The 10072-nt window shown below is 40.7% G+C and overlaps 1 pseudogene; it reads left to right on the top strand.

Moving 5' to 3' along the window:
- Positions 1 to 926: 926 nt before the first annotated feature.
- The window catches only part of LOC119808881, a 31621-nt pseudogene continuing 22475 nt past the window's right edge, over positions 927 to 10072 (top strand).

Below are 10072 nucleotides of genomic sequence, written 5' to 3'. Positions count from 1 at the left end.
CCTCTCCAAGAAGTAGATTTCAGAGGTTTCTTTGCCCTAGTCCATTGTTAGATGATATTAGCCTCATCTCTCCACTAAGTTTATCTCTGTAATTGAGAACCAGTCTCCAAAACTGCTGTAACCAAGTATATCCAGCCTTTAGTGATAATTCTATTGCACGTTGACTATGAATTTAACACATGCTTCAAAAAAGGTTAAGTGCAAACAATATGAGACTATTACTTCCTTGAATCTCTTTAAACCTAATATTTCTGCAGGTGTCCATTCAACTATTGTGCTACCTTGCAGATATCATTTTCCAATTGCTGTAAGGTGATTGGATATATTAAGGATAGTTGTTCTAAAAGCTTAGGCTGTTCTTCTCTAAACTTATAAAGCAAGGCTGAAATTGGTTCTCCATTAAATCCCTCTGCCTGGTTTTGAATATCTTCACGATCTATTTTAATTAGTTTTTTTATGTCCTGTATCTCAGCACTCATATCATCCATTATTTTAGAGATAAACCAAGGTTTATCAGCAGTATAAATAACATTATACAATCCCAGTCTAGCTGATTATCTCTCCATTTAATTAATTATACCAATTTTGAATCATACATTGCATAGTAATACAGAAACTCAACTTTCTTCATCTTAATTGTGCTTGCCTTTTTTTTTAACATGGGAAAAATCCTCTCTCTTTTTTTTACCTAATTTCTCCCTTTTAGAATTCCCAATAGTCTCACAAAGTCTGCTGACGAGTGAGTGTGAAGCTGCTGCTGCATAGCATGTCTGAACAGAGAGCACAGGCAGTGCCCAGCCCGGTTGAGGATCACTTCAGTTTCTTGCACATGGCTGTGAGCCAAGAGTGGAAGCCCAAGGACAGGGTGTCTAGGGGCATTCTGCAACCCATAGGGGACAGGGAGCCTGCTGTCTGAAACAACACACATGGGATTGTGCAGAAGCAGCAGCAAGTGTGGCAGAAGATTCCAGGTGGCAGAACCAGCTGTCGTAAGGCTAGGAGGTCCTGTGGCACTTGGAGCTCTCAGTGCTTCTGCAGTTTGGGTGGCAGCTGAAGGTTGCTGTAAAGAGGCTACAACAGGAACATCCAGAACTCTCACAGAACGCCTGAGGAAAAAGAAAAGAAAATCTAGCTTGTGGGGCAGAGACTCCGGTGGAGACCCGGAGCAGGGCTCTGGCATGTGCCAGTGCCTGCAGCCACAGGCAAGTGTTAATTTCATGAAATTAGGCTGAAATGTTGAGTACCAATTGTTGTGCACATTCTAATTGGTATTAATAATAAAAACCTGGAGCTGGATATCAGGGAAATGCTTGAAGAAGGAGGAAATAAATCCCTTAAAGAAATAAAAGAGTCAAAAGCCTGATGGCTTTAAACAGCAGGCTCTCTAGACTGGCTGGCTGGCTGTTCTTCTGCCAGATGGGTCCTCCTGCTGATGGGCCAGCCCTAAAATTCAAGGATGACAACATGTTTAACTCCAAGTTGGGAATCTGCCATCACCTTCACCATACTCAACAACTCAACCTTGGAGAGGAAGATTCCTCAAAAACCTTCCAAAGCCTTGTCTGTGGAGACAGGACTCAGGCTCCTAAGGTGCCTCAGCTCAGCAGAGGTTCCCTCCTTCTGCCCTGCTGTGTTTGTGCTTCCTCAGCCCTAATAAAACCCTTCTTTTCCTGTGGATTCTCCCATGTGGTTTGGTGTTTTCCCCTGATGCTACATGTTGCAGTTGAGATCTTTTTCTTTGAATTCTTCATCTGGCAGACAAACAAAAAAACAAGAGGAGATCAAAACACCCCGATGATAACCCTGCAACAGCAGAAAATGCTCTCCATATTCCAGCCGCACAAGATGTTGTTTGGCTCTGTTGTGTTGCTGAATTTAGTATTGTCCTCTAAAACCAAGGTCCTGCTGACTTCATGGAATCTGACACATCACCCAGCTACCTCCCATTCCTTTTTGTCTTTTTTTCAATACAAGGTTTGCTTCTCTTTTTGTCTTTGTCTGCCTCCTTCCTTCCTTCCTTCCTTCCTTCCTTCCTTCCTTCCTTCCTTCCTTTCTTTGTCTTTCTTCTTTTCTCCTTTTTTGACACAGAGTTTTTCTGTGTATCCCTGGTGGTCCTGGACCTTCCACTGTAGACCAGGCTGCCTGTCTGCTGGAATTAGCAGCTTGTCCACCATTATCTCCTGACATATCTGAGGCTTTCTTAAATTGCCCAGGCCAGCTTTGAACACTGTAGATCAGGCAGCCTTGGAGCTGTGATCCATGGGCCTCTCTCTGCTCATAAGAGGCAAAAACCAGGTGGCTGCCACCACGCCTCTGCTCAGAATTTATTTCAAAAGCTTAGCAGTGACTTTCCCATGTGAGATACTTGTAATTATCTCAAAGAAAAAAGAGTCAAAATGAATATTTTATTCTGTAGTAAGTTTCTATAATAAGCTGGTCTGTATGTGAAATCACAGTAAAGTGACCAAAAATAACTAATAAACGTAATAAATATTACTGTAAGGTCTCCACTCACACCTAACCATCTCAGTTTGCAAGCTGAGGATTTTAAGAGCAGTCTTACTCCTAGCATGTCTCCCTGTACTGGTGGTGATTGCACATTTCAATCCTTTCTCAAAGTCACGTGCTTCCAGCCACTACCGGAAACTCAGTTACACAGACTTATGGGAAATGTATTCCCACTCGTTGTGACGTCATAAGCAAGGATCTTCCTGTGGTCTTCTGAGTTCTTTCTACCGCAAGTTCCAACGTCCTGCGCTTTGCTCTCCAATTTGGACTCAAGTGTTTTACTGCCCTGCTGAAGTTGGATCTCTGAGCACAGGTTGGTTCGGGGTGCAGGGCAGCCCAGCAGGTCTGAGGGATCGCAGGGGGAGCCGGTAGGTCCATCGTGGAAGGAGTGGGCACGGGGCCATGGGAAGCGGGAAGAAGCTCACTTTGGATTTGCTGTTCGAACCTAGGCTGCGTCATCCAGTCAGGATTTAGGTCCGCGCTAGGGAGAGGGCGATGGGGTCGGTGCTGGGTTCCCCGCTGCTCCAGTCCTCCCGGGATCTCGCTCCCGGACAGGGCGGGTCGGCTGGCTGCCGGCCCCTGAGGCTGTGCTGGGAGCTCACTTTCCAGCTCGCCCGGGGAAGCCTGCTGCCACCAGCTGACTCTGAATGGCTGTAGTCAGGATTCTCATTGGTCTGGAGTTTCTGGTCCCTACTGCGCTGTATTAGTATTTGGTTATAATGAAAGACCTGGGAAGGACATGGGTAGTGTTATTTAACAAAGTCAAGTTCCAGATACGACACGACGGTTCTTTTACTGGAGCTCCCAAACCTTTGTGGTGTGTTCCATAGCTGACTAGTCAGGGAGAGGCGCTATACATGACCCTAGTGAATTTTATCACAGATCTCTACAAAACTGACCGCAGAGACAGGTCCGTACATAGACAGACATAGTTTCAGACATCAAGCTGACGTCTCTTTATTACTAGTTGTGCACTTGAAGTTTGGAATAAAATGATACCTTTATACTGTAGAAAATGATTCCTTTCTTAGAGGATAGGTGTCTGTGAGCCCCCTTTAATTACGTCCCTTGTCAGAGTCTGATTATTTATAAGTCTTTAATATTTAGAACAACGTCAGTTTTGAGCTCAGGTATTCCCTCTTATTAGATAACAGAAGACATAGAAGTTCTGGAAAAAAATTCTGAAGCAGAATAGTTTTTTCAGGTAAACACTAAAGTGTGTATTCCAGCTGATATTGTAAATGGTAAAAAAAAATTGTGAACAATCTCAATGCATAACTGATTCGTGGAGGTAAAACTAGCAGGAAAGCATTTGTTTTTATTGCGTTCTGAAGAGTGTCTAATGGAGCAGATTCTCAGGGAGTAGCAAAAATTTCTATAGGTGAAAATTTGAAGATAATATAACTTCTAATACTTGTTATTTCTGTTCAGCCTTTTTGGTCTCTAAGAAAATTTGGAAAACATGCCATTATCTATGTATTTCTTAACCACCATTTTGCCCAGAGGAAATACTTTTAAATATTTTATAAATTCCATTTACTCTTTAATAGTTTTTTAAATTCCATCTCAAGTTTGATTACAATTTTTGTGTCATATAAGAACATGAATAATATGTTTTAGTAATTAAAGGCATGATAGTTACTTATTTTTTTAATGCTGCTATTAAACTGATAATTCTACAGTTTTCTGTCAACATCTGAGATCTGAGAAGAATAAATTAGAACTGGAAGTATTATTCAGATGTGCTCTGTGTCAATTATTAAATATTTTAGATTTCGTATTCAATATGTAGCTAATGATTTTGAAGACCATCTATTAAGTATGCCTGATTATAAACAAACTTTCTTTGTAGTTACTTACTTCTCTATGTGAAAACATGTATAGAAGACTACATGTTCTCTTAAATGAATTACATTTGTGCTGAGTTTGACTATAAACATAGTTTTGAGCACATGGAAGAATTAACTCTTTTATAAGGTGACTGACCATATACTTGTATGTTTTAATTATTTTTCACAATTTACAATAAATTAGTAGCTTCTATAAGATGAGGATTTTATAGTTTTATCCCTGTTAAGCTTAAGGGTTAAAAATTTGAATTGAAGATCCCTTAGCATTGAAGTAAAACTTTAAACTATAAATATAGTTTGTAAAGACAAAGATGCTACTCATATGTCTTTCAGTTGTTTTCTGCTAACCTGAATAGACCTAAGGAATTTAAACCTTATTTATCATACATGTTTTTTTTTATTTAAAAATTTTAGAAGTCTAGTATTAACAAAAACAAATGATTACATGTACAGTTAACAAAGACATGAATTGTTAGACATACATCTCTCAGTCAGTTTTTTCTTAGTTTGAATATATCATTATAACCTTAGGAAATTAATAGTATATAAAAATCTATCCCCATCTAAAATGCCGTAGAGACCCGGTGTTGACTATAAAGCTTAGTCTACAAAGAAAATACAATAATTCATAAAGGGGACAGTTGTAAGTTTTATGGGTGCTGCCTTAGTTGGTTTTATGTATCATAGTCATCTTAATCCAAATGATCGTGAAGTCACATGGCAGGTGTTCTTTAATCTTTCTAAAGATGGCTGTGGTGTGGGAGGTCCTTCTGTTTATGTGTTGCTTTCATTGGTTGAATAAAGAAACTGCCTTGGACTTTTGATAGGGCAGAACTTAGGTAGGCAGAGTAGACAGAACTGAATGCTGTAAATAAGGGCAGAGTGGCAAATGCCATGGATCTCCTGCCTGAGATGGATGCTGGTTAGAATCTTGCCAGTAAGCCACAGTCATGTGGAGATTCACATTAATGGAGATGGATTAAACTAATTGTAAGAGTTAGCCAATAAGAGGCTAGAGCTAATGGGTCAGGCAGTGTTTAGATAAATACAGTTTCTGCTTGTCGGTTTTCATAGCAGGAAAAAAAAGCTGCGCTGTTTTAAAATGCCGGCTTTCTGGGCTGTCCTGCCAGGGCAAACTCTGACTCCTTCAGGCAGGCAGTTCATGTGGTTTGCAAGCACACCGCTGAAGCTTGCTTGCTGGCAGGGACCTTGAAACGCCATAGAGTTGTGACAATAAACATGGCTCTGGCCGGTACCTCCGCCATGAGGCTGAAATCACAAAAAGTTAAGGAATGGGCTGGATCCAGCCGTCAAAGCCATGGCTTTAATCCTCTCCATAAAGACTCATGTGGTCAGAAAATGAGAGATATACAGTAAAGAGAGATTCAAAGACAAAAAAACCCTCTAAATGGTTTACAGTGTATTAAAAATATATGCAGGCTAAAGATTAAAGTCCTTAAAAATAAAAAAGAGAGTAGTTTGGGTGTGGTGGTACACACCTTTAATCCCAACACTTGGGAGGCAGATGTAGATTGACCTCTGTGACTTCAAGGTGTGGTAGCACATGCCTTCAATCCCAAAGTTTTGGAGGCAGACAGACCTCTGTGAATTCAAGGTGTGGTGGTAGACACCTTTAATCCCAGCATTGGGGAGGCAGAGACAGATGGATCTCTGTGAGTTCAAGGACAGCCTGGTGTACAGAGTTATTCTAGGATAAAGAGATACAGAGAACCTGTCTCAAAAAGTAAAAGTACAAATAAAAGAAATAGAGGTTAAATAAAGCTGCACAAAGATGGAAAATACACAGAGAATCTTGATACTGTATGCTATTATGCTCTCTTTGAATTGTTTGAATGCTGAGGAAGGAGCAACAGCTGCTAGAAGATATTTGTTTATAAATGCTGCTGAACTAATCCAACATAGATATTTTGAAAATACCTTGTCTTCAAAATTGAAGTCAAAGGGTATGTTACTTTGGAGAAGAGATTTTGCTTTTGTTCCCACAAAAAATAAGAGGCTGTGGATTCATTCTGAGTTAAGAAAAATCCAGTTTGATCAAGGAAGACCACCTGAGAAATCTCTGGTAGGAACAGATGGCCTGGATGTCTGAGTTCTACATCCAGAACAGATTCAAGATGCTGCCTGAGATGATCAAGACTCACAGGATACTCCAGTCAGGACTTGATTATAACTCTAAATTTTCTTTAGGTCCTTATAAGATTATCAGCGCCCCCAACCAGTAGGAAGTAGCCTGGAATACTATGCCCACATTCCAAAAAAATGGACTATGGTTATTTTCCTTGTTTAGTTAAAAAAAAAAAAAAAAAGAGGGAAGTGGTGTGGGAGAATTGTCTGTATTCTGTCAATCATGTATTTTAATAAAACACTGATTGACCAGGTAGGAAGTATAGGTGGGTCAACCAGACAGGAAGTAGAGGCGGGCGATGAACAGGAGAATGCTAGGAAGGAGGAAGCCCATTCCTCCCAGTCCAGCCCAGACCACCGAAGAGACAACTTGTGACCTGCCGGGCTGAGAAAGCTGTGTGGCTAGCATAAATAAGAATAATGGGTTAATATAAGCTACAAGAGATCATAAGAAGATTGAACTAATGGGCAATCAGTTTTATAACTTAGGGAGACCTCTGTGTGATTTTCTTTGGGACTTGCTGGCTGTGGGGTACCGGGCGGGAAAGAAACCTCAACAAGCCGGCCCTCCATGTTACAAGCTTAAGTGTTTTATGCCCTAATTGTAATGTTTTGGTACTAGAACTTCTTAATTTTTACCCATTTTAAATTTTTCTCATCAAGAGAATGTTAATCAATGTATACTGACTTATTACCACTATGCAGGAAAAACAAAATAGCAAGAATCAGCCGATAACAACAACAACAAACTCTAAGGTCTGGGGCAGCCAAGGTGGCTCATGCTGTAGCAGCAGAGCCCCGCCAAACCTTCCTTAGAACTGGGGTGTTAAGGAGGCCATCTCTGCATCCCAGTGGTAGAACAGGCCCACATGGCCAGAGGGCTTTAAATGCCAGTCATTGTTCAGTAATATTAAATGAATGGGACTGACATGAAAGGCAAGCAGCTGCTCAGTATATCCAACCTTGTTGTGACCTACCAAAATGTATCCAGCAAAGGGAAAAATGTTATTGTTTGTTTGTTCATTTTGTATGTGTGTTGTTTTGTTTTGTTTGTCTCCCTTTCCCATTATTTACAAAAAATAAGTGACAGATTTTTCTGTTCTACTTCATGGCCACTCACTACCTCAGTTCCTCTGAGTGCAAAGTGGAAGAGATATTGCTCTGAGTATTTGGCTCCTTGGGATCTTAACAAATACTTGAATAACTATATAAAACACTGTCACAGGGTCCGAAGAAGAACCTGTATTTGACCCACTTTCTCATTCAAAGGTTAACTGAGTTCTTTTCTCAGTTTGCCCCGAATTTCTACAGAAAGAAAAACTTCCTTAACGTCTCCTAGGACCCCGTCCCACACTGTCATTGTTCCTTCAAGCTTTATTGTTGGTACGCAAATTGGCACATTGAGTTAAGAAAGAAATTTGGATCAGCACCAATTTAGCCAGCAGTGATTCAAAAATTCCTTGAGTTTGAGCAAGCAGTTTATTTTCTTTACACAGTAAAACTCAGTTAAACTTTGGGGAAAGGATTCCATGAGGAAATTGTCACAGCAAAGCTTTGGCCATGGAGACAATGAAGCTCCATTACTGTGTAATTGTCTGGTCTTCTGGAACCTGTGAGCACTCGTGTGGGTGCAGGGAATCCACAGCAGGCCCTCCGGAAGAGCAGTCAGTGCGTTATTCCTGAGCCAATTCCCCAGCCTCAACAGAGCTCCTTTGTAGATACTCACTCTCCATTGTATCATTGTGAAATGTATACTATGCATGGGAGTTCTTCCGGTCATCCGCCCTTCGCTGTCCTTAGTGCTGAGTCCTGTGCAACATCACAGCACTGCATCAGGCTTATGTTAGGGACATTGCTCACCTGTGTCAGAAGTTCTTCAGCTCTCTTCTCACTCTGGGTGACCTTCAGATTTGGACATATGTGTCTTGTTATATGTGTTTCTGTTGCAGTTTTAGTTTGCAACATATTTAGTATTCATCCTTTTTCTTTATTTCAGGAAATGCTGTCATTCAGTGATGTGGCCATTGATTTCTCTGCAGAGGAGTATGAATACCTGGACCCTGATCAGTGGACTTTGTACAGGGATGTGATGTTGGAGAATTTCAGCAACCTTGTGTTCCTGGGTGGGTTGTGCTTTGTAAGAAATTATTGCTGCCTTTTCATCCCTGACTCTCCTAATCAGGACCTGCAGCTCCAGCAGTGCCAGCAGGGGCTGTGCCACAGGAGCCACGACCTGAGGGAATTGTGTTCCCTCATGCCCCCCATATAAATCTCTGTCCTCCTAAAGAACTCAAGACTCAGAGGCTGAGGTGGACTTGTTCTGCTCAGAGAGGATGAATAACCAGTAGCCCCCCTCCCGCTCATTTCTACTAAAATGCCCTCTCTTCTCCTAACCCCGCTAAAAACCCTTCTCCATCTGGCTCTTTCATACCACATCCAGTCAGTGAGTTGGTGCCTCATCCTCCTGGCTACAGGTGAATTTTATTTAATCAAACAAATGTAACACATCTTTGCATCATTAAACAAATATTCCAGAGCATGAACAATGAACAACAGGAACACACCTTAATATGTTAATATTTTACCACATGTGTGGGGAAAACATCCACAGTGAACTCTTAAATATCATCATAAAACTTGCTTACTTTCTACAGTATCTCAAGGAAGCTTGTGCTTCCAAAATGAAACTTATGGTGAAAATTTTAGGGAAAATTTAGGAGAGTATTGTTATACCTTAGAATGATTTACGTTTTTCTTGTGTACATGAAACCTTCCCATCCTTTGTAGAGGTGTCCTTTATATTGGTGGTAATGTCATAAAGTGGCAAGAGTGGGAAGCACACATCTTGAAAAGAATATCACACTTTGTAATTTCAATATTTTCCTTTGTAACTGAGGGACATGAAGCTCAGGACCTGCAAATCTTTAATTCCTCTTAAGCATTCTGATGTGTCCATCAGGAAGCTCATGAGGAACTCATCCTGTACAGTCCTTGATTTTATCCCCTTATCCTAGAAACAGTCCTAGAGAGGACATGGGATCCCCAGGAGAACACACTAATAAGGATGTTCTCTTTTCCCATGAACAGGACATGCTTCATCTAAGCCTTCCCTGGTCACATTTCTGGAGCAAAGACAAGAACCTTTAGACATGAAGAGACTAGGAGCAGCTGCCATGGAAACAGGTGTGTAGGAATGAGGGGACAGAGGCCAGAATGGATAGGCAGAGATCCCCAGAAAACCAGGCTTCATTATGAACATTGACACACAATGTCTGATGGAAGTCATGGTTTAAGGATCTTTTATATTTTTACTGTGAAAAAGGATGTTTTTGATGCATTAGTTCTGTTATGGTTTGTGCTTTTCCCATTAGGTCAGCTTTTGTTTACAATAACTGACTAAGGACTGTAATTTCTAGGTGAACATGATTTGTTTTTCAAAGTTGGTCAATAGATGAATAGATCTTTATTCATAAAATGTGCATAAATACTCCAGGCTTCAGTTCTTGAAATATATAAAATTGTTATGGACAGGTTTCTAGTTATGCAGCCTATATTTATACCATCCGAAG

This window comes from Arvicola amphibius, chromosome 3 (assembly GCF_903992535.2).
Source record: "Arvicola amphibius chromosome 3, mArvAmp1.2, whole genome shotgun sequence".
Taxonomy (NCBI): domain Eukaryota; kingdom Metazoa; phylum Chordata; class Mammalia; order Rodentia; family Cricetidae; genus Arvicola; species Arvicola amphibius.
The sequence above is the reverse complement of the archived record's forward strand: the minus strand, read 5'-3'. Positions and strand labels throughout refer to the sequence as shown.